Source organism: Corapipo altera, unplaced genomic scaffold, assembly GCF_003945725.1.
Source record: "Corapipo altera isolate COAL_440 unplaced genomic scaffold, ASM394572v1 255, whole genome shotgun sequence".
Taxonomy (NCBI): domain Eukaryota; kingdom Metazoa; phylum Chordata; class Aves; order Passeriformes; family Pipridae; genus Corapipo; species Corapipo altera.
The window spans coordinates 683,058-706,045 of NW_020884929.1; positions in this window are offsets into that span (position 1 = coordinate 683,058).

Genomic DNA, 22,988 nt, shown 5'->3' on the forward strand with positions numbered 1-22,988 from the left:
TCCCTATTTTTTCCTGCATGTTTCTTAGAAAGAACCTTAAAAGGTAAAAGATACAATGTTATGCTTCAAACACCAAGCTGTGACTGGAGTCCAACCTATTGTTCTTTTGTGTCTTCCAAGAGGGATAGGAGATAAGGAGGTTTTAATCAATAATTTGATCAAATGCAAAGCCATAAGTTTCTTTCTTTTATAACACACCAATACAAAACTGGAATTACACAAATGTTTCAAGATAAAGTTCTCAAAAAATGAGGAAAAAAAAGTGGTCACATCCTTGTAAAGGACAATTAACATCTTACAGAGATATGAAGTGTTCTTTTCACAGGACTTGAACTTTTGTGCCAATGTTTACCAAACAGAGCATCACATGCCACACAAAGGCCCAAATTCACTTCCCATTTACAGCCATGCAAATCCTTTTCAAGGAGAAAGAAATATAATCTCAAAATAAATCTGGTCTTAAAGATGTTAAGATTATGATCCTGCTCGAGAAATCTTCACTACAACCTGAGACCAAGAATTCTTCTAAGTAACTCTGACATGGTATTTGGACAGCTGTTTAATAACAACATAAAATCCTGCTGGTTGAGCTCTATTATAGTTTCTCCTTGTGCTTCCAGCTGGCCCGTGCCTGCTCCGAGGGGAACGGAGACAAGAGCCAAGGATACACATTGCTCTGTGCAAGAATCAGAGAGAGGAAAGGCTGAGAGCCAAATCAGCCCCTCTGCTTCGAGGTGCCTTGGGCTGGAATTCACACCAAGACTGGCCAGAACCAGAATTCCATAAGGGAATGCAGACACAGATGTCATACTTCTACACATGTGGTCCAAGACCACTGCGGTCTTTTAATGACTCTTTGGTCTCACGTGCTGATGGATGACCCACCTCCCTGCAGGAATGAGGGTTTGACCTCTCTGTGGAAAACCCAGTTATCTAAGGATATCCAGGGAAAACTGACTTTGACCTCCTCATGGAAAACCTGGACCTTCAGCCTGCAACAGGAAAATGTTGTGATACATAGGAACTCATTTGTGTTTAGATCTACATAACATCACTGGGTGGGGTTAAATCATCTGAAAAGGAGAGTTCAATTCATGCAGTTTGTTGGAAAAACAGCACTGCAAGCATGTTTTACCTGAATATGCAAATCTATTAAAGTCAAAACCATGAAAACACATGGATTTTATCTTTAGTTTCAGATGAAAGCAGAAAAAAGTTAAAAGCCACGTCACTGTAAAAATCAAAACAATTTTGTGTTTAAAATACCAGTAATATTTCTTCATGAAGAGCTCTGAAATGCTGACACTGGTTACACTACAGAATGGAACAAAGACTTCAAAACTTCTCAAACTTCCACTGAAAGCCCCTCTGGTTTTGCACAGCTCCAGAATTTAGGTTGCCAGTTCCTTAAGTGTTTTACAGTCTATGTCCTGCAACTATAATGGAATAGAAACAAGACAAAATCTAAGAAAGCCTCACACCTTATTCCTCGGCCCAGTCTTGCAGCATATAAAGGCTTTCAATTCTAATAACTTTGCTACTATGTGACAGAACTCAATATCAGTCCAATCCCTCAGCTTCTTTTATATACAGCCCCTGCAATATTGAGGGTGCACACACAAGCAGCACAGTCTGTGCTTCACATAAGTTTTAATGTCATGCATTAGCACTAATGGTATATTAAACCTCAAAATTGCTTTGCCCTAACGGTGAGCAAGGGTTTCTGTGAGATTTAGGATGTCTAGCAGCTGATACAGGAGCTCTGCACGTGAAATCTTGCTTTCCCCTTTGCTCACCATCCTGATTTATTCACAGTGCTGCCCGAACGCATTTGCCTGATGTGGAGCCTCTGCATGATGACTTCACCTTCAATCAGTGTCCTGCAGAATCTGCTTTCCTGCCTTGTCGTGGCCCAGAAAGGGGTTTCTGGTGAAATGAGAAAGCACTTAGTGTAGATCAGGTGGGATTTGGCACGCTTCCCATGGAAAGCTCCTCCTCCATTTAGGTGTGTGTCGGATCAGGCCTTTTGAAGGTTTTGCTTCAGCAGCCCCACGCCTGGGAACGAGTCCCTTGATGTCCTGCACCAGCTGCAGTGACACTGCTCAGGAATAGTCACCCCAGGAATCACCCTGGGTGAATTAATTTAGATTATGCAACGTAGACTTTAAACTGTGTGCCTACACTGCTAGTGGAACATTTTACATAGAATTATTCCTGCTCATTTGTAGGCAAATTCAAACTACCATTTTGCTGGAGCAATTATTAGATTCGTCACAGTTTAAAAAAAGAGCCATGGGAGTTCTGATTTTTTGTTCCTTCAAATATTTTCTACCATTAATAGATAAATTTTCCAACCTACTCAATTGCTCCCACGAGCAATTTTTACCTAACTAAACTGTTCCTAAGTATCTGCATTTCAAAGTCCCGTTTTGCATATTTGCTGCAAGGAAGCGTAGATTAGTTTTAGCACCAAAAACCTCGACAGAACTGGAAGCCCTGTGCACGTACAGGGACGGAACTTTGATCTGAGGGTACCAATACAGGCCTAATTCATACAAGATATTGTGTTCTGTGGGAAAGACACTGGGAAATACTCCAAGCTGGGAGGCAGCCAGGCATACATCCCTATCTAGAGGTCAGTCCAGTCATTTAGATACAGGAACAGGAAAATTCACTTTAAATTCAGAAGTTCTTCCTGAATTTAGCTCATTCTATTAATATTAATATACAAGGCCCTGGACAGAAGGTATATGATTTCTTTATCATAATTCATTTTACCTTGCTAGCAACAAGACAAACCAGTGAAACACCACTTTAGAGAAACTAAAGTTTGATTTGCTTTCCTTCATGAAGGCAAACATTCCCATTGTTTTTCTGTGGAGCACCCTTGGTTTGCACAGCTCTCTCTCACCCTGCAGCAGAACTCCCTGCTGTTGTGCAATTGGTGCTAAATACATGAAGCCACATCTAATGCTTTTCTGCTTTTAGAACATCTGCTTCCTGCATTTACCTGCACCTGAAGGCACACACTTCTTTCTCTTATATACAGAAAAGACAGAGAAATAAGAGAAAATGGAAGTGCTAGATATAAAATGATATCACAAGCATTTCAAATCCAGCTGTGGACTACTGCTGGCTTCCTCACCCAGTAGGAAGTGTTACTTAGGGCAAGAATCTGTGCTGAGTTAAGCAAGATGAGTTTAGAATATTTTAGTTATCTCTTCTGCTCTTAAAATCTGTCTAAACCTTCCATTTTCAGCTCACACCCACACTTTTAATAATTCAGGCTAAGGTAGCACATCAGGTGAGACCCAGTGGTTAAAAGAAGGAAGAGTGAAACATAGTTTTGAAGTTTCCTCATATACAGAGTGGCATTTTCCTCAGGAGTTTATATATAACTAAGATTAATGATGCTATTTGAGAGATCTCTGTTGGGCCTGGACTGCTTGTAGGATGGTTATGGTGTTTGCTGGGGAACAGTGTGATGTCCAGAGGGTGAAAGACTTATTAAAGCAAGTGTCAAGACAGAAATATTAATTAAACCCAGTCAAAAAAGAAGAAATTTTTTCTGAAGTTAATGAGAATAATAGATACTATGCAAGTTGATTTCTGTGATCATTCAATGAAGTTAGAATATCCCTAACCAGGAGAGGAAGATTTTTCCATCATCATGAGATGATTAGATGGTTAAGCCAGAGGGTGTTGGTCAACATGTGCTCCACACGAGATAGCCAGTCTAGGCTGTAACAGAACAACAAGGATAAAAGAACAATTGTGATTAAAAGAATTATTAAGATGGAAATAAACCTACCAGTCAACCTCTCTTTCTGGCCATGGAGAACACTGTGTACAAACCAAAAATGTGGTTTGATGAGCAGAGTTGTTTATATAAAAAATAATTTCAAGCCTGAGGAGGGGGGGGGGGGGGGAAGAGAGCAAGTCTTTTTAGTTGAGGTGTAGACATGCCTATAAAATATGCAAAGACAAACTGACCCTCAAAGACAAGTTATGTTATATCACAATGACAGAAACCTAGGGAAGAACATCTTCAGTGTCTCACACCTCAAGAAGCAACAGCTGAGAGAAGATTGTTCTTGAGATCATATATAAGTAATAGTAGGTAAAAATAAAAGCATCCTACACGATTCTGGCATAAACAGCATAGAATACACATAAATTTTGTATTTACAGGAGGCCAAATAAACAACCAAAGCAATATAAAAAAGCAGGATTTCACTGTCTCTGATAAATCCAGAAAAAAATAACCTGACATTCCAAAACCAGGAAGCAAACAGAATAAAAACTCGTTTTAGGGGAAAATAAGCCAAAACTCCCCACAGATTTGTTTTCAGATGATAGAAGGAAGATGACAGCCCAACCTAATTTGTTTGCTCTGCAATTCCTAATAAACCAAGTTGCAAGTGTCTGCTAATTCCCACAGACTGGGCAGACACAGCACCTGAAACGTTACACAACAGAGGTCGGTGCTTTTCCCCGCTCACGATTTCGGCCTTTGGCAGAAGCTCTCAAGCTTAAAAGCATCTGCAGAGCACACCTGGTGTTCCAGCAACACGGGGCTGTTGGGAACCATTTTCCACTCTAGTTTTCTAGTCTCAGGATGCCAGCTTCTACTTCAGTATCCTTGTTCTCGTAACAGGAAGGAATAGGCAAGAGGACCCCAATTTCGTAAGCCCCCCCTCATCATCCGCCCATATCTGTGTGCAAGGGAGTTCTGCAGGAGCACAACAGCACAAAAGCCTTGGCTGGAGGTTTTGGTGCTTCATCCAAATCATCCCTCTCTGTAAATTTTATTAAAACATGATTCATATTTTTTTCCAGATGATGTTTTTGGCTATGCTGGGGCAAAAGAAAGCACAAAGAGCATCGTTGTTATAAGCATTTTGCTAATGAAAGGTTCCTAAGCAAGTGAAATACTGTAGTGACAGACTCTTCAGTTGATCAAGTGGGAAACCAGGAAAATCCTTATAAGGCAGCCTTATCACAAAGTTCATTTGTCCACCTGCAAATCCTCTGCCACAGAGTTCTGCACTGGTGGGAGAAATGAATCAGTCTCACAAGGAACCACAGCAATTTGCTGAAGACCAGAGAGAAACACAGCTACAGGATAACAAGGTGGACTGGGAATCCTACAGTTCCCCAAATTCCATTTAAGCAACAGCCATAAAACTGCTTTGTCAGGGTCTGTGACTGCCCAGGAACTCACATTTATTGAAAAGGAGATGTTGCAATCCCTCCACAATTCCCCCCCCTGCACTCGGGGTTGTTTATAGCAGCAGCATCCCTTTTATTAAGTTGGCACCTGTGGAAGATACAATCCTGATTTTTGGGCCTGCGGTTTTATTGCTGTTTCACTCCAAAGATAACCCAGCAGGCAAAATGTGACACTTCCCTGGTAATTTTCAACCCCCCCCCTTTTTTGTTCCTAATAATCCCTATTTTTCTGTTTACACTTTATTCACCAAATGTTTCTGATAGGAAGGCAGCAGCTTCATATCTGTGATAAACACAACGTAGTAAAGAATATTCTGTGATTCTACAGAACAAGAATATCTGTGAGGCTGGAGAACTGCAAAGAGAAGGAGAACAGCCCAACACTCCAAAAAGGAACTGTCCATGAGGAATTAAGGAGTGGAAGGTATAAATGAGGGAAGCTGAAGAGAAACATGGTGCCCAAACAGAATTCCCTGATTCCTGGTTCTCCTAACGGCAATCTTTGGAATCTGAGCTACTCTTTTGAAAGGCAGCAGGGAAGAAATCAAATCAAATTATTCCATCCTGCTGTAGCATTTATAGGCTCTGTTTCTGTAGAAGTCAAACCACCACAGGGATGATGGTATGGAATGACTTATCTGGTATTTATTAATTTGAGCAGAAAGCTATTTCTGAGTTAAAAATCAGAATATATTAGTTTCTCTTTTCTTTGAGTTGCATTCTTGTTTTGAAAATTATCTGAACATCTCCTTTGATTGAAGGCATTCTGCCTTCATCAGACAGAATAAGTTTATGTAGAACAGAAGGTGCAGAAGGTGGGTGTATTTGACTACTACAGAAACTGTCAGATAATAAGGACTTTCATGAAAGATTTGTCAAATTCAAGGTGGTACTTGTTAAAGTTTGTTGTTCCTGTGAACCTTCTAGAATAACAGAATACCTAGTTGTAAAAAAGCCAAAAAACCACTTTCTTTCCATCTACTTGCATCCCTTGAATTCAGGGAAAAAAGAGAATCAAAATATCACTCCTGTGGTTAGAATTTTCTGCTTTTCTACTTCTAACACAGAATTGCTTTTTCTTTTTAAGACAAGAAACCATAGCGGGTAATAATCAACGCTGCTCAATTATTTACACCAAATATTAACTTATCACTATGATTTAATGAGTATAATTTATATTGCTTCACTGTTGGCTCCTGAATAATCTTGACTAATATGGTAGACAACAAATTCCTTTGAATGTCATTAAAGAATTTTGCCTGTGACTGTATTAAAATGAGGATTTTATTTAATGTTTATAAATCAGAGTTTAAAGAAGCAAAAGAAATATGTGCAGAGCAAAATTGATTCTAGCAGGGTTGTATCCACTGTATCCCGGGGTGTGTTTATACCAGATTTAAAGCTGAAGCATTGACAAAACAGCTGATGTGGAGAGAAAAAATAAACTTGTGATGTCTGCAGTTCAGGAAAGAACTGACAGCTGTCAGTATGAATTTTTCTTGTCATTTATAAAATAATTAAAGACCGGTTTCTGTGGCAGGAAGCAAAAATCAAAAGGTTTCAGTCTAGGAAAAGCTCTGATTGATATTTATCTGGGGAAAGGAAGCAGAGGAGAAGGTTGTTTTCTTCCCCTACACCCTCGGGATTAGCAGTTTCTGGTCTGTCCTTAACTTCAAATGTCTCATTCAAATACCGAGGAGTGAGATGTTTTCTCTTTGAAAGACAAGCCCTGTGCTTCTGAAGGAAAGCTTTTAGGGACAGAGCACTGGAAAGGAGTCCTCAAGTCTGTAGCAGGGCTGAGAGAAGAGTTTTTGGCCTGTTCTCCAGGGATGGCTGTACAGTCAGAACACAGCTTCCTCCACAACAGGGAAAAACTTCCCTTTTAGCTCCTACAACAGACTTTTGACCTTCAGCAAAAAAGACCAGATGCTTTAAAACCTAAAATGCTCCTACAGAGATGGAAACCAGAGATACCAAGGGCAGTGCCCACGTACCTACAATATCTCATAGTTATTTAAGGATTAAACTGGATTTAGATGGATTAAAGTAGAAAATTGAGCTGAAAAACCCATTAGTTGATATTCTCTACCAAATATATTTTAACTAACTCTATCAGAGGGGAAAATTCTTGTTTAAGAATGAGTTAGCTGGTTGCTGTCAACCTAAAGCTTGACCACAACTCGATTAAATGCTTTCCATTCACCTACATTTCCCTCAGGGCCAGACCTGTTGGAGCAGTCAAACTTTCCCTGAGCTGAGAGTTCCTTCGAGGAGCTCTTTGCACCACCCACAGCACAAGCCACCCTTATCTGCTCAATTTATGAGCCCATTTAAAAAGCTCCTGCAAAGCCCAGTGCACTCTCAATATTCAATTTGAGATGGTCATAATTCAGCCCAATGAAAACCAATTTTCTCCAGAGAACTCAGAAGCCTTTCTTCTTGGTGAGAGCAATTTCCAAGCCATATTTCAAGTTTCAGCTCGCATCAGTTTTGGCTGTAAAAGTGTTTAAAAAGAGTCACTGTGTCTATAAATATAAATGTATATAAATATCACACATATGTATATTTTACTTTGGTATAGACATTTTTTAACTTCTCAGTTTCATCAGATTCAGGACCAGCTGAATGGCCTTCACTCAGGACTTTCCAGGCAAACCAAAATTATCATGGGTTTCAGGAAGGGACAGGCTGAAATATTTAGGCATCAAAGGTGAAAACAGCAGAAAGAAATCAACTCAAGAGGCAGAAATGGAAATCTTACAGTTGTTTGTCTTGCTTCCCATAGACCTCCTGGGTCCCCCAGAAATCCTACACTGAGCTTGTAGCAGTCACTCTACAGGAAAACATATATGAAGAAATAATTCTTCCTCAGTGACAACCTAAATATACACAGCTAATGGCAAGAGGAGGAACTGAAATCAAACTGAAACCCCAATAAATCATCCACCTCCATATCATCCAACAGCTCAGCTACAAACAAAATTCAAGCCTCCAGTCTCATTTTCTTGTATTCTAAATCAACTTAATGCTATTTCTCACTTGCTAGTTGTTTGTGCAGCCATCTCTCAGTTACTTCTAATATGTTCCACTTTTTGTTGGCAGAATATCCGATGCTTCCACGTCCTACACTCCTGTTGTTTGCCTCCTCTCCTTTCCAATGTACACTTCTATCCTGGAGTAATGGGTTCAACCACAACTGATTCCAGAACACGTTTTGTTTTGGGAAGGGTTAGAGAGCTCAACTCCATTGCCTCTGATACTGTAACAAACCAGATCTGATGGAGAGATCAGGCTCCACACAGATGATTCCTGGATTTTAGATACTCTATTAGAAGAGGATGAAAAATAATTTTGTCGTCTCTGAACATTTCTAAGATATTCTGTTTTTTCCACTTTTAGTACGTACAGAAAGTTGAAAATCTCAGAAACCATTGGAAGCCAAACTCTTCTGCGCTTCTTCAGTAATTTGAAAAAACTTTCAAATTGAATTCAATCATTGTGCACATACCCCTGTTTTAGTTAAAATTATCTAACATTTCAAAACTAGAACTTAAATTTACAAAATAAACACCCCACATGGTCTTTCATACCAAAGATAAGAAACACTTTGTTCTCATAAATTCAAAGTCCTCTGGTTGCAAACAGGTTTTTTCCTTTTTTTTTTAATTCCCTTTCCCTTAGGTTTAGTTTCAGCAGATTGCAATGACATCCAAACAGTTTTGCCCCCATGTCACTACGAGATTCTACAACACCAGTTTTCGTACTGCAATCAAATTGATGCAATAGAGAGAGATTTCCTTGCTCTGCCAATTTAACAGACCCTTCACAATATTTCAGTGTTTTTTGGATATAATAACCATATACAAACACTAGGTTAAGGACCAAGTTGTGATTTTCCATCTGAAAACCAGTGGAAAGTGTTCAGGAGTTAAGCCTCATAAAGTGTAATAAAGTTTGGGACAATATCAGAGGGAACAGCTTGGTTTACTTATTCTTAAAGCTTCCTACAGGGTCTGTGGTCACTCTGACAGTTGCTGAAATATAAGCTTAAGCAAAACACATCACACACTTGTATATGTTTGAGAAGAGTAATTTATCAGCAACACAATAAACTCCAGCTGGGAATAAGCAGGATGTAATTCTCTCAAAGGCCATTATAACTTGGACGTTAAAATTCAGATATTTTTTTTTTAGCACGAGTAGAATTTACATTGGATCAAATTACTTTTGGTGTGTCCATGAATCATTCCCTTTTAATGGAGTTTTGTCAATTTATATCAGCAAATGATTTATGCCCTTGGCATGATGCCCTCACAGGTTTCCAAGCTGCTCCTGTTTACATGTGTTGCAATATTCCCTTTAGTTATTGTGCCATTTTGAAACCTTGCAGCATGTTGTAGTCTCCTGGATACAAAGCCATGCAGTAGCACTTCTTTCAGAGAGTGAAAAAGGCTAAAGACAGACTTTGCTGAGAAATAAATATTACAGAGTATTTCTCCAAGCTCTACATTTAGGACAGCAAACCAAACAGAATTAGTTCTCATACTGGTAATGGTATCAAATTATTCATTCCATCAGTACCACACTTACCCTTTCTTACAGAGTGGAATAAAACACTCCTGCATTTAGACTGACAGCATTTTACAGATATTAACCTCAGAGAAAAACTATTTAAGTGTCTCAGGAAGTTTTTGTTCTTTTCAGCCCTGCTTTTCTCACATCTTTCTGATTATTTCTCAGGTTTTGTGTTCTCTGCTTTACAACTTCTTCAATCCAAACACATTACAATGCACACACACAACAGTGTGGAATGTTATACAGATACAAAAACACTTTCTGTACACTGCAAACACTCCATTATGTATGATTCAGCTTCAGTTAAAAAGAAAAAGGATACTGTATGCATGCTGCTTGCTAAAGCTAAGGCTTGTTGGTATTTTCACCCACAAACTTTGCTTTTGCTCCCCCTTCCAAAGAACAGGTTGGAAAATTGTTCTGTTCCCAAACACTGCTGTGCATTCTGGTTGATAAATATTATGTTTTTGATTAGAACTATTCTATTGACAGTTAAGCAGGAGAATTATCCAGGGTGGTGCTTTCAAAGGCACATTTTATTCACCTTGATTGAACTTGGAGGAAAGTTTCTGCTTTCAAGTCATTTGAAACCTAACACATGCACTTAAAAATAATCAAAAGATCCATCTAAACAAACAGGAATCCCCAAGGAAATGGACAAGTGTCTTGACCTTTCATGGACAGGTATCACTTGAAAACATTTTCAAGGATTGGGAAGCAAGCCTTATCTACCACAGGAGTTCTTACTGACCTCATCACACTGGCTTAAACAGGCAAGGCATGCTGGAAAAGCCTTCTCCTAGTGTGCTTGTTGAGGAGAGATTAATGGAACTGACATTTTTTAGAGCAAAGATAAAGCTGAGAGTCAAGAGGAACGGATCAAAACATGGATCAGCAATCCAGAAGCTGACCAAAGTATTTTCTTCTATACTGCTTCATTCCCTGTTCAGAACTACAGATTTACATGAGATTTTGACTACAGAATGTAAGGAAGGCAGAATCTCTAGCAAATACTTTGATTTTCTTTGTTCAGAGTTGGGACTTCCTGCTGGACAAGACAGGATAGGAGAAAGAACAATTACATTCCTCAGAGTTTTGACTCTCAAAGATGCTACTAAATTCTGAGTGACTGACAGCAAAGTGAGGAAAATTGGCGTTTCCTTCCAAGAGAAATCCCTGCATAGCCTAATAAAATATTATTTTAGTGTATTCCTTCTCTGATTTGAAAAATAGGACTGACAAATGTCTAAGGACACAAATCAAGCAACAGAAAAGACTAAAGTTGAGAGTTTGGCAGAAAATGCAAATGCTGTTTCTATCCTGGATCCATTCTAAGTGCTTCCACTTGAGACAGAATCTTCAGCTGAGTGCTTGCTGCTGAATAACACCCAAAAGTCATGGCCCCTGTAGTCAGAACCCAAGTCTTGTTTTATAGTTAAATATAAACCTGGTTTTGAGTACAATAGAATTCCTCACTTGGATGCTATAGTTGCTTCTAGAATGAATACCTGCTGACTGAAGTCAATATTGCCACTAATGTCAGTGAGATTAGGCCTAGAACTTCATTTCCCTGCACTTAAAAGTTTCCCTGCTCTTCTGTGCTCTGTAGGTTCTTAGTTTTAATAGTGCTGTGCTTAAAAGAACTCCAAAGCATTTTAAAAACCTCTTTGCAAATGGGTGTCTTTAAATGCAAAAAGCATTTGGTGTCCTTTGTGCTTGTAACATCGCTCAGAGATGCTGCACAAAAGTAATAAATAATAAATTAGTTCTATTTTGCTAACAAATTAGATGAATTCATTAAAAAGCCCTAAGCTTTCAGAAATGCATCTATATTTTGCATAATCTCCTCAGATGTGTTTTAGCAAATTAATCAATGAAGGTTTATTATTTCTTTTCCCCTGTACCTCACAACTAATGTACTTATCTGTAAAACACAGCAGTGGCAAAGTGTAATTATCTTTCCTGCTTCTCCATCTATTGCTATTAAAGTTGTCTGCTTACAGATGGATCCGAGTTCAGTGTTTCCGAGTTCCAAACCACGAATTATCCAGTTCCCCAGAATGGCATTGCTGGGGAGCACATAGTAGGTACCAGGAGCAGAACACCAGGTTAAGATAATGACTTAAATGCTTTTGGGGAAGCATGGACTGAGTAAACCTGGGTCTCTGCAGAACATCATGAAAACATAGCCCAGGTTTACAGCAAGTCAGAGCAAATAACTCGTTGGGGTCTCCCAGATGCCAAACTCATGGTATAATTCTTAATACAACCTTACTTAGCAATGATTTTATAGAGAGTTTAAAGATTTGCATCTCACTGAATTTGGGTAAATAAGAGCAGCACTTACTTGGAACTTCTGCTTAGTGCTACTTAGGAAACCAGCATTAACCCATGCTATTAAAAAAGCAGGGAACACTTTGATCCTGAGATATTTGTCTCTTAAATATTACTCATGTTTAATTGATGCCTTTTAAACACCACAACAAGCCATAAAAAAATGTTTCATATGTTCAGTATTTTTAATACAAACTGTTGCAGCTGTATCTTGAGGAGATCTGATCCCATGTAGAGAGGTTTTAAAGAGCAGTTTGTTTGGCTTAATGAGGTCTCTACTGAGGAATAAGCTGAGGAGTTCCTAGTGGACCATTTTATTAAATGGCCCTTTTTTAATACAAAAAGAAACAAATCAGATTTCTCTTTCCCTTGGCAAGCTTGGAGCATCCACCCTTTCATCATTTGTTTTTCTTGATCTCTCCCTAGCCCTCTCCCCACAGCACACAACAAAAGCCTTTGATACCCTAGGGCTGTACCATGTCAGACACCACAGAATTCACACCAAGAGCTAATTAATTCACTGGGCAAACTGTGCTGCTGTGCCATGGCAAAAATACCCAGAGTACCCTTTGTTTTTGTACAGCATTGCCAAAAAGATTGTCAAAAGGCATCATTACAAATCGTAGCAGACATCTCAACATTCATTTTTAGTTCATGTGGCTCCCTTTGGTTATATTTACTGCTTCATCACAACCATATTAAAGCCATTAACACTGTGGGTGTATATATATATATACATATATACATTTAGTTTTTGTAACCATTTCTATTTTTTAGCTGAAACACACTGTACTTCCTAGTGTGGAAAATTATATCTTTAGCACAAAAAGTCCTGCAGCACTTGACAGTTTAGCAGAAACCACTTGAAAAATGGGAATGTACAGTTCATACAGCTCTGTCAATAACAGCATAGGATTTAGCTCACACAGATGTTTCATATTGTTTGATAGGGAAAAAACACATCCAAGATTACAGCTTACCTTTTTAGCAAGATATCTGTGCAAAGTCCTGGATGTAATGTCAGCACACTCCTGGCAGTGACTGGTACATCTGGCTACACTTAGTGTGAACTAATACCTCCTCAGCCAAAGACAACAAAAAGAGGTCTTTTGAGAGAGCTCTGCTCTTCTCAAAAAGGCACCACAAGCTTTTACTAAAAGGTCCAATAATCAAACAATTAAAAAATGCTAAGATCTGATTTTTACATTTATGGGCAGCCCCTCAATAACCCACCCAAAGAGTGACATTTCATTCCACTGCTGTACCTGACAGATCCCAGCATTAGCCTCAGACAGTAGCAGCTGGCTGATACCAACAAATCCCACAGGAATTCCTGTCATTCTCCAGGGAATGGCAGCATAGAAGCCTCAAAAAGAGATAAGGCAAAAAGAGTTGACCCAAAGAACTGAAGATGCAACAATCACTTGAAAGTTGCATATTTGCTTATTCTGTCCAGTGCAGTTGAATTTGTCCCACTTCATCCCATGGTTAACAAAAACCTGAGGAGCTTAAGAGCAAAACTGAAATACTTGCAAAAAAAGTGGTATAATAAGTCATACATTGGTAAAAATTGCTCACTGGAGAGAAGATAGCACATGTGCTGGCAGCATATTCCCACCAAAACAAAGACAAAGAACTGGTCAATACTTGAAAATTAGTTTTAAAAGCAAGAAGAATATTTCACATGAATTTATTTTGAATAGTTCTAGGAAACACTGTAAATAAATTCACAAAATGGATTCTTCTGAGAACACCCCCAGGGACCAGCAGGCATATTTTGTTTCTTTCTTCCTGTGCTATCCTCCCCTTCTTTCCACTGAAGTGCCCGTGCTCCCTGGGTTAATTCCACTTAGTGGACACCTTTAGTTGTTACATAAAATGCTTTGTCCCAGGTTCTAAACTTACTGTAGTTCGAAACGTGAGACTAATAAAAAAAAATAAAAGGTTGACCTTGGTGTTTAAGGGTGACATAAATGGCAGATACCTCCCAAAAGCTAATTCTGTTTATTGGCAAGACCTTTGACAGGGTCATCTCCCACTCCACATACCTGAATTAGGATGTTCCAGTAGGTAGAATTCCCTTTTCCTTCTGAAAATTCCCCGAAGATTCATTTTTAGTCCTTTTTTTTTTTTTCAGGTTCCAATTAATAGCCCCTGGAAATACAAAAATACATCTATTTTAGCAGCTATTGCTAAGACTGCCTGGAGTAATTTCTGTTTAAGTGCTACACTTTGAAGAGCTACTTCTGATCACATGCAGCAGAAACACATTCTTCAGTTTCCTTTGTCTGGCCATGAAACTTTGCAATCTTTTAATATTCTATAAACCAACAATACCTATTCCTAGTTACTAATGAGACATTCAAAACACGTTTTTATGGAATGGAGTTCTCGTAATTTCTTCTAGTTAAGGCAGGGGCTTCTGTGGTCCTGCAAAACTTAATAAATTAATAAACCTAATAAAAAGGAATCTTTTACCCCTAAATGAGGCTTAATCTGTAACATTTAAAATTTTAATCATTTTAGCTGTGTTTTTTTGTTTGTTTGTTTTGTTTTTAATTTACCAGTCATAGCTTGATCTAATTTTAGGCAAAACAACCAGTCCCTGTAATCATCTAGTTGCCCTTTTACATTTCCAAGTGGTTTTAAAAGTAGGCTTCAAGTTTTTATTGCCTCAGCCTATTTAAAATGAACAAAACTTCTCAGATGTCCATTTTATTAGTGCAACCATTCCCCATCATTTCAAGCATTAAAAAACCTGCTAATCATTACACAGGAAAGAGCTATGGTTTTTAATAATTTGCCCTATGAAAACAAACCAAAAATACATTCTTTGCTTAATATTCAAAACAAATCTAAGATTGGTGTTGCAGACTACAAGAAAATACAGTTATAGGGGTAAAATTCCAACCCCCTGCCACGGGCAGGGACACCTTCCACTGGACCAGGTTGCTCCAAGCCCTGTCAAGCTGGCCTTGAGCACTTCCACAGCTTCTCTAGGCAACCTGCTTATGATTCTGTGCTAAACTTATGGGTTTTACCAACATAACAGTATCTGTGCCTTTAAAGATCTTGTCAGAAAACTTCAGTTTTTAATCAGAGATCTTATTTTATTCAGGTTTTTTCCTTCCCATTTCCCTTGGCAAGATAATTTCCATTATGGATTTTCACATAAAGGCATGTAGGGGATGTTGAATTGGAGTTGAAAGTGGAAGAATTGGTAATACTGAGAAAGTTTACATTACTGACTTGGCCCTATACATCATGTTTCAATAACAACTATGTTTTTACAGCAAAATTCTGCCTCAGGAACAATGTGAAAGGTAAAGACAAGATCTATACTCATTTTAAGGACAAGTTTTAAGCTTGTTTATGTTTTTAAGGAGTATGACTTCATCTCTTCCCATCATATATCTTATATTTGTGTAGTACAGGATAGTGTAAGCCCCAAGTGCTGTATAAACAATGGATAATGAACTAATATACATAATCAGTCTCCAACAACTGTATTATGATTTCAGCAGTTACCTGGAAACCACCCTAGAAAACATCTGTGCAGAACTACAGTGACAGAGACACGTAGAAATTACATTTCCTTTCCCCCTAATTAGACCCTATCAAGCCCCATCTCTTCTGCAGAACATAATGAAGGCTCATTAGCAGGAGTGGGATCCTGGCTGATAGAACTGCTGAACTGCTGTTGATTTATGATGCAGACTCTGCCTGTGTCTGCTCCATCCATTGTGAGCCTGCCTGGGTTTGTCTGCCTGTCTCCAGAGCCAGGCAGGAGCTGGTGGCACCGAGCAAAGCCAGGCTCATCTGCCTGGGTGGGGAAGTTGGACAAGCAGGGATGGCACTTCAGGCACTGGAAGTGGCTCTCCAGGGTCTCCCCAGAGCCTTCTCCTCTCCAGGCTGAACACCCCAACTCTCATGCAGAGTCATACCCATGTGTCCCGTATGGACATGACCCAATATGTCCATAGATCTGGCTTCCTGATTACTTCTAAAATATTCCAGCCAACCGAGGAGTGTCAAACACTTCCTCAGGGAAACGGAGGTCCTGGAGACATGACCGAAACATTCGTGCCTCTGGATCGTTCTGCCACTAAATCCTGCTGGTTGCCACAATAATCTCTCTCAAACTGGGAGATGTCAGCATGTTTTTCCGAAACTAGTAAGCATTCCAACAGATTTCAGTAGTTTAAGTTAGTTGAAAGCAAATGTTTAGGTCTCGCTGAACCCCAAATAAAACGTGCGACTGCAAGCAGAGTGGTAAGGCAGGGGGAGAAATATGAGGCAAATATTTGACTTAACACATGTCAACCTAAGGTTAAGTTTATTACAAAGTACCTCTCCTGCAGGGAATGGATTAAAATCACACCAAACACAAGGAATTCTGTGTGTGCTCCACAGACACAGTTCTCATCACACAAAGGACAAGGTGGGGATGGGGAAAGAAGCTCTTGAAGCGCATGAGGAATGGCTCAGAACTCAAACCACAAAATGCAGGTCCATAACCCCCATAAAGGCAGAATAAAATGCAAGGGGGTGTGTGAAGTCACTTATGCACTCTATACTTCCTTTGCTGTGGTTCAGCTGGCAGCAGCAAGCCCACAGCTCAGCCTGTGACAGCATCTGTCACAGGGAAACAGCCACTGTCAGGCACTGCTCATATTTATACAGGAGGTGTGTAATATGCTGCTCTCCTACCTAACCCTACTCATTAAACCACCGTGGAAAATTACAGCAGTTGAGAAAGAGACCTCTGCAGTATTTGGAAAACAGACTTGAATGAGTTTCCAAGCTACTGTTCCCATTTGTCTGCAATATTGCTGTAAATGAAGGAAAGGCTCTAAGTTGCATACGATTCCTCTGTCCCTGTATAAACTTTCAATCCAGCTGCCTCATAAAACCAAGGACAATTAATTTCCAAACTGTTGATGGTGCTACACCAACAAATGTTCACATTTTAAGGCAGTTCAGCACACTTGCATCCAGAATCAAATATTTACTGAAGTCTAAGCCTGTAAAGACCAATGTGAAAGTCCCAGGTAATAAAAACTTGATCCCCCTGTGGTTTGTTACACCGGTGGCACATGTGAAATTAGCCTTATGAGACAAGCCCCCAGGATTTCTGTTGTAGTCTGAGAGGTGAAGATGGAACACAGTGAGTTCATGTTGACCTCTGTTGCCCTTGAGGAACATGGGACCCACCCTCTAGATCATCACTGCTTTCAATATTATTCCTTTTGGTTTTACTCATCTTTTTACCTTGTTCTTCCTTTACTCCATTCACCTTCTACACACCTGCTTCAGGTCAAACTGCTGTTCCTTCTCAGGCTCACCATGCCAAATTCACAGTGTAAATAAACACAGCAGAAGACAGACAGAAGGACACAGAAAATACAAGCCAAACCATGGAGTTGCACTCTTGTATTCGTTACACATGCTTTTCCTCCCCTTTCTTTCCATTTGTTTTACTTTCCCCCCCGATGTAGGCCCGGGATTTTTCCTTTTTAGAAACATCACACTCAATTTTTGATGTACAAAATGACTGCAGTGATTAGTCAGTAGTGAAATGCCTTCAAAAGCATCTCCCTACCTATACAAAAAGATGCCCCCCCAGACAGCTGGGGATGGATCCTGCCACTGATTTCCTCCCTTCACAAAGAATATCAAACCAATGCAATGTTCTCAGTGCCCCCATTGTTACTGTGGCAGCATTCCCATGAATAAGGACAGGTGGGTTATGTTACATCAGTCATTTCTCCAGGTATAGAGGAGCTCATTGGGCCTGAATGCACACTAACAACTAACACTCTTCTGCAACTACAACAGCACAAAAGCACCTGAGCAGCTTTTCTCTGTCTGGAGACAGATCCCTCTTGTTTCTATAGAAAAACAGAAGTAACTCTCGATTTTTGTATAATCACTCTCATACCTCAAGTGAACAGATACAACACTTCTGCTTTCCTGCTCTGAGATCAGACTAATCAGGCTACAGATGTTTTTATTAATCCTTCTCAGGCTCCTCAGCTAAGAGAAGTCGACAGCTCGCAGCCTGCACAGAGCTCAGGCACACACAGCATGTGCAAATGGCTGATGCAGCACAGCAGAACAGCCTCTCTGAGGCTTTCAGGAGCAATCTCTGTCTAAAGCCAAGCAGCATAAAACACAGCTTAATTCACACTGTTCCTTTGATAGCAGAAGGAATAATTAATGGGAGCACTTATTAGGGAAGAACACAGCCCAACTCATTTGCATCGACGGTCCTCTGCCAAACTCTTTACATTTGTGATAAATCGTAATTTCTAGGTCCTTTTAGAGTCCCTTTGCGTGAGCAGTTAGAAGGGCAGAAGAATAAATAAAAAATGAGAAAGGCTGAAATATAAATTCATTTTAATGTGAGGAGTGAGACGTTTTTAGGTACATTAAGTTCCATATTGAGCATGAAAACACCAAAAGACCCCCTGAAATTTTGTTCTGGTTTGATTACAGGGTAAACCCCTCTCAGAAGAGGTCTCAAAATAATTGATGCTGAAGCTACTGAAGATTTATCCATAACATAATGCAAAATATTTCATCAACTTTCAGTTTCTTGGAGCTGCGTGATCAAAGTGAGCTAAATAATTAATTTGCTTTTGTAAGGAAATGTGTGAGACATCTGCTGGCAGCACACACAAAAAAATACAGATTTTTTTTATGCTGGTTAATGGAAGAGCAGAGATTGAAGTCTAGTTCAAAACCCAGTAATATTAGCAGAATGGGTCCTGTCATCTTCAGTGGGTTTTTCCTAATCAGACCCCTAATATTTAAAAGATTCAGAAGACAGCAAGCATGCTTGAATTCTCCTTTTTAATTTTTTTTTCTTTTTCTCTGGTTAGAATACATTTTCAAGTGGAGTCATGCTGACAACATACTGGAAGCAAAAAAAAAAGGAAACAAACCACCCAGCTCTCCACACACATTTCAGTTTTCTGACCTACTAATTTGAAATTAATTACCATCTGCATAACAACGAATGAAAAGCTTAATGAATTCTTTCAAAACCACATCAGACTAACAGCCTGCATACATTCTATTAACTGGTATGGTGTGTTAGACTGACAGGGATACTTTCAGCACTTTGAACTGGGTATAGAAACATAAGTTGACCAGCAAGCAATGGGAAATTGTCACTGGATGAGCATGAGTTCTCTTGTAGCTGCCAGGTAAAAGGTTCATAAAGGGATTTGTTTCTCTGCTGGCAAACAGAACAACTAGTGTGCAGCAACCTAGAATTACCTGCCAGAAGATTTCACCCTAAAATATTTTCTCCTAGGGTTTCTCACTCCTTTTCCTCCATGCTTAAGACAAAGCCGTACTTGGGGTATATCTTCTCCCACCCATGAACACTAGAGCAAATAGATTTGTTAAGCTTGACATGTCAACGCAGACATAAGTGTTCCTGATCCAGGCATCTGTGTCAACATTAAATCTCTAGCGTTTTTTCAAAACAATTTCATTGCTAACTCACCCTTCTTTCTACAGATCCATTTCAGGATCAAAATCCCTTGGCAACAGAAGATGAGGATTAAGTATTGACAGCTCAAGATACAATAATAATAAACGTGATGGAAGAGAAAGGAAAAATTGAAGGCAAATCATTTGCTGCAGTTGTTTTCTTCCTTTAAACTCGAGAGAAACAAGGGGTTCCTCTTTACCATCTACAAAATCACTTGCAACTCTCAGTCCTCAATAAGCATCCAGGATAAAGTAAGGATCTGATAGGCAGTGACACAAAGAAGATGAGCAACTTCAGCCCCTTCAGAGGAATTTGTACAGCAATGGCAATTTTTTAAAGCTGAGTCAAGGGTGCTGTTTTGACAGAGATAAAAGAATAATCATGGATGTGATGCTGTGGAACTTTAAATGAGCCTCTGAGGAAAGAGCCCACTGCCTAAGCCCAGAAAAGGTGAATATTCCAAGCAGCAATTACAAGACCCTAATTTTCTGTTGTTAGAGTTAACTCTGCAGTTTGAAATTTCTGATTTGTTCTTTCTGTTCAGAAAATTAACTGGTTTCACTAGACTGCTTAAAAGACTAGCAAAGGTTTGTGTAATTCAGCCATCTGTCAGGACCCAACACATACCCAGTTAATAGATGCCAAAAGTGCTGGCATCAGTATTATACAGGGTGACCCTGAACACTGGGAAATCACAAATGCAGAAATCCTCAGCTTTTCCACACTGGAAATTACTGCCACTTCAGTCAAGAACACAGTTTTCATAGATAAACACATTTTCCCCAATCACTGAAAAATATCACCCTCTGTATATAAATACTGCATTTTCTGAAAAATTAAAAAAGCCTCTCAAACCCAAGACTATCATCTTATTCTTTTACCACTGCCTGACTTGTACAAATTAGGAATAGGACTACATAGAAGAATTAAAGGCAGTAGGATTTGGTTACCTTGACACTCACAGTGTATTCCCAGCCTTACTGCTGTTTGGATGAACTACTCAAGACAGTTCGTTCCAGTCACACAGGAACTTCAGAGTAGAAGGAGTGAATTCTGCAGTACCTAACTTCCTTCTCATCCCCTGTCAAACTCCCTTTGGCATCCACAGAGAGTCTGGAATAGGCCAGTCAGTTCACCCAGAAGAGGGGAAGTCCTACCCTTCCAAGTCGCTTAATCAAGCAATTCCTGTTCTTTAAGTCACCCGTGGAATTAGGCTTCAGTGTCACTGCTTTTTCAACAGCCTTAAAACCTCTCCCTTCTGCTTCAAATCACATAGAATATTCTCAGGATGATCTGCTTGTTTGGAAGGTGAGTTCATACATATATATACACACACAGACCTCAAGCAAACAAACCATACTGGAGAAGTCTGATGAAGTCATATGTTAAATAAAATAAAATATACACCAAGTCAAGAATTGAAATTCTTTCATATATGACTGCAGAGTCTCACTTTTCCTTTATTTCCTGCCCCAAATAAATTACTTGTACAAAAATGTTGCTGTTTGATAAGGTCTTCTTAAAATACTTCAGTCATATCAGAATACAATAATGTGCTATGCCCAATTACAACGGAGTTGTAAATGTGATTCCTTCACATTCCAAGCAAGAGTACAAACCATTGCACCCATGGAAATGCCAACTGCTGCCAATACAGCCATGAACATTCATCTAACCTCTGTTTTCTCCACCATCCCACCTTCCAGTGCTCACTACATGTCTGTTGGAACAGATCTTGCAGGCAGATACAAGAGTTTATCATCTTTTATTACTGTGAGACAGCATGTCTTCATGGTTTTAGTGTATATGAAATGATTTGGATCATGTTCACATTAAAGTAGCACACAGTCATCATCACAGTCTGAAGCCCTTGCCAAACAGAACAAAACCATTCCAAACCCCCATACTTGTGACCATAGTCCTTCCACCAAATTTACAAAGTATTTAAAAACTACCAGTTTTGCCTCAGCCATTATTTCATACTCTGTACACTTCTTTAATTAGAGGGGCAGGTTGACAATAGCAAGAAATGACACAATTGTGACAGTTTTCCACCTCAGCCAGATAAAGCAAATTGCTGGGCCAGCAACTGTTGGAATTCCACAGGGTGACTCGTAGAGCAGTGACAGAAGTGTCCCCACGTGTGAGACCTGCTTTTTGTCCAAGCAGCTTTTTATGTTGACGCCTCTGACCATGGTGCCAGCTCTCCTCACACCGAGTATGTGCAGAGACCTCCTCACAGTGATACCCACCATTAGAAACCATTTCAGCTGGCTCTGCTGTACAGGATGAATGTTTCCATCTAAAAAAAGTTTGCCAGCAAACTCTGTGAAGGACAAGAGCACTTCAGGAGCCCGGTGACTGGGTGAACTGAGCTCTGACAGTGAGGTGTCCAGCTCTGCTGGCTGCTCCTTTACCTCAGTGCTGGAAACAGTGACAGAATGTTCACAGAGCCTTCAACTCTTGGCAAACTTAGCCCTGTGTGCAAACAGGCCCAACAAACAGAATATACACAATTCCTGAATGTGCCTTCCTGCAAAGAGAGTCATCTGAAAGCATTGTGTCCAGATGTTCCAATCAGTGTTTCCAATTTACTCCTGTTCATAAACCAAACATGTCTCAGGGATGACTCGAACATCCCCAAATATACTTTTACAGATGACCTACTCCACACAGATTTCTGTTGCGTGAGGAATGCTCTGCCAAGAGGGTTACTCCAAACATCAAAAACTAAAAAACAGTACTGCAGGCCAATTTTGAACAACTTCTACCATAAAGAAAAACCTTTTCTTAATTATCTTTTTATACACCGAGTGCTGAGAAAGCCAGACAACCAGGTTCCCAGGACAGCATGTTGATAATTGGTTGCATTTTTGTTTTAGCAAGTCATCATCTTTTTTTCCTCCACTCATTTTGGCTAATTCTGTCTCCTGTCCTGGGCCTCGGCACAAAAAAAAAGAAGCATCCCAGATTAACCACTTACCTTTTCCAGCCCAGCCTATAATTCAGCAGAATACTTTACACAGATTTATTCCTATGGAAAAGAAGCATTTCTAGGTTTTAAGTAGAAAACATCAAGCGTCACCATTACAGAACTCATGCCCAGCAGTGACCAAGAGGTTGAAAGCAGGAATTGAGAAGCAAAACCATGAGATGAATTTCGCTTCTCTTGAACTTGGCAGCATCCTGACTTGTTTGGGAATGAATCCTTCCTCTCATTAGGGCCTGGGGATGTTCTGGGAAGAGAGATTTTCGGATCAAAGTGGCCATTTTAAATTAAGGCCATTCTACAGCAGTGCAATATAATAGTAGTGTCAAAATGCAATGAGTTTTCCCCATGCTA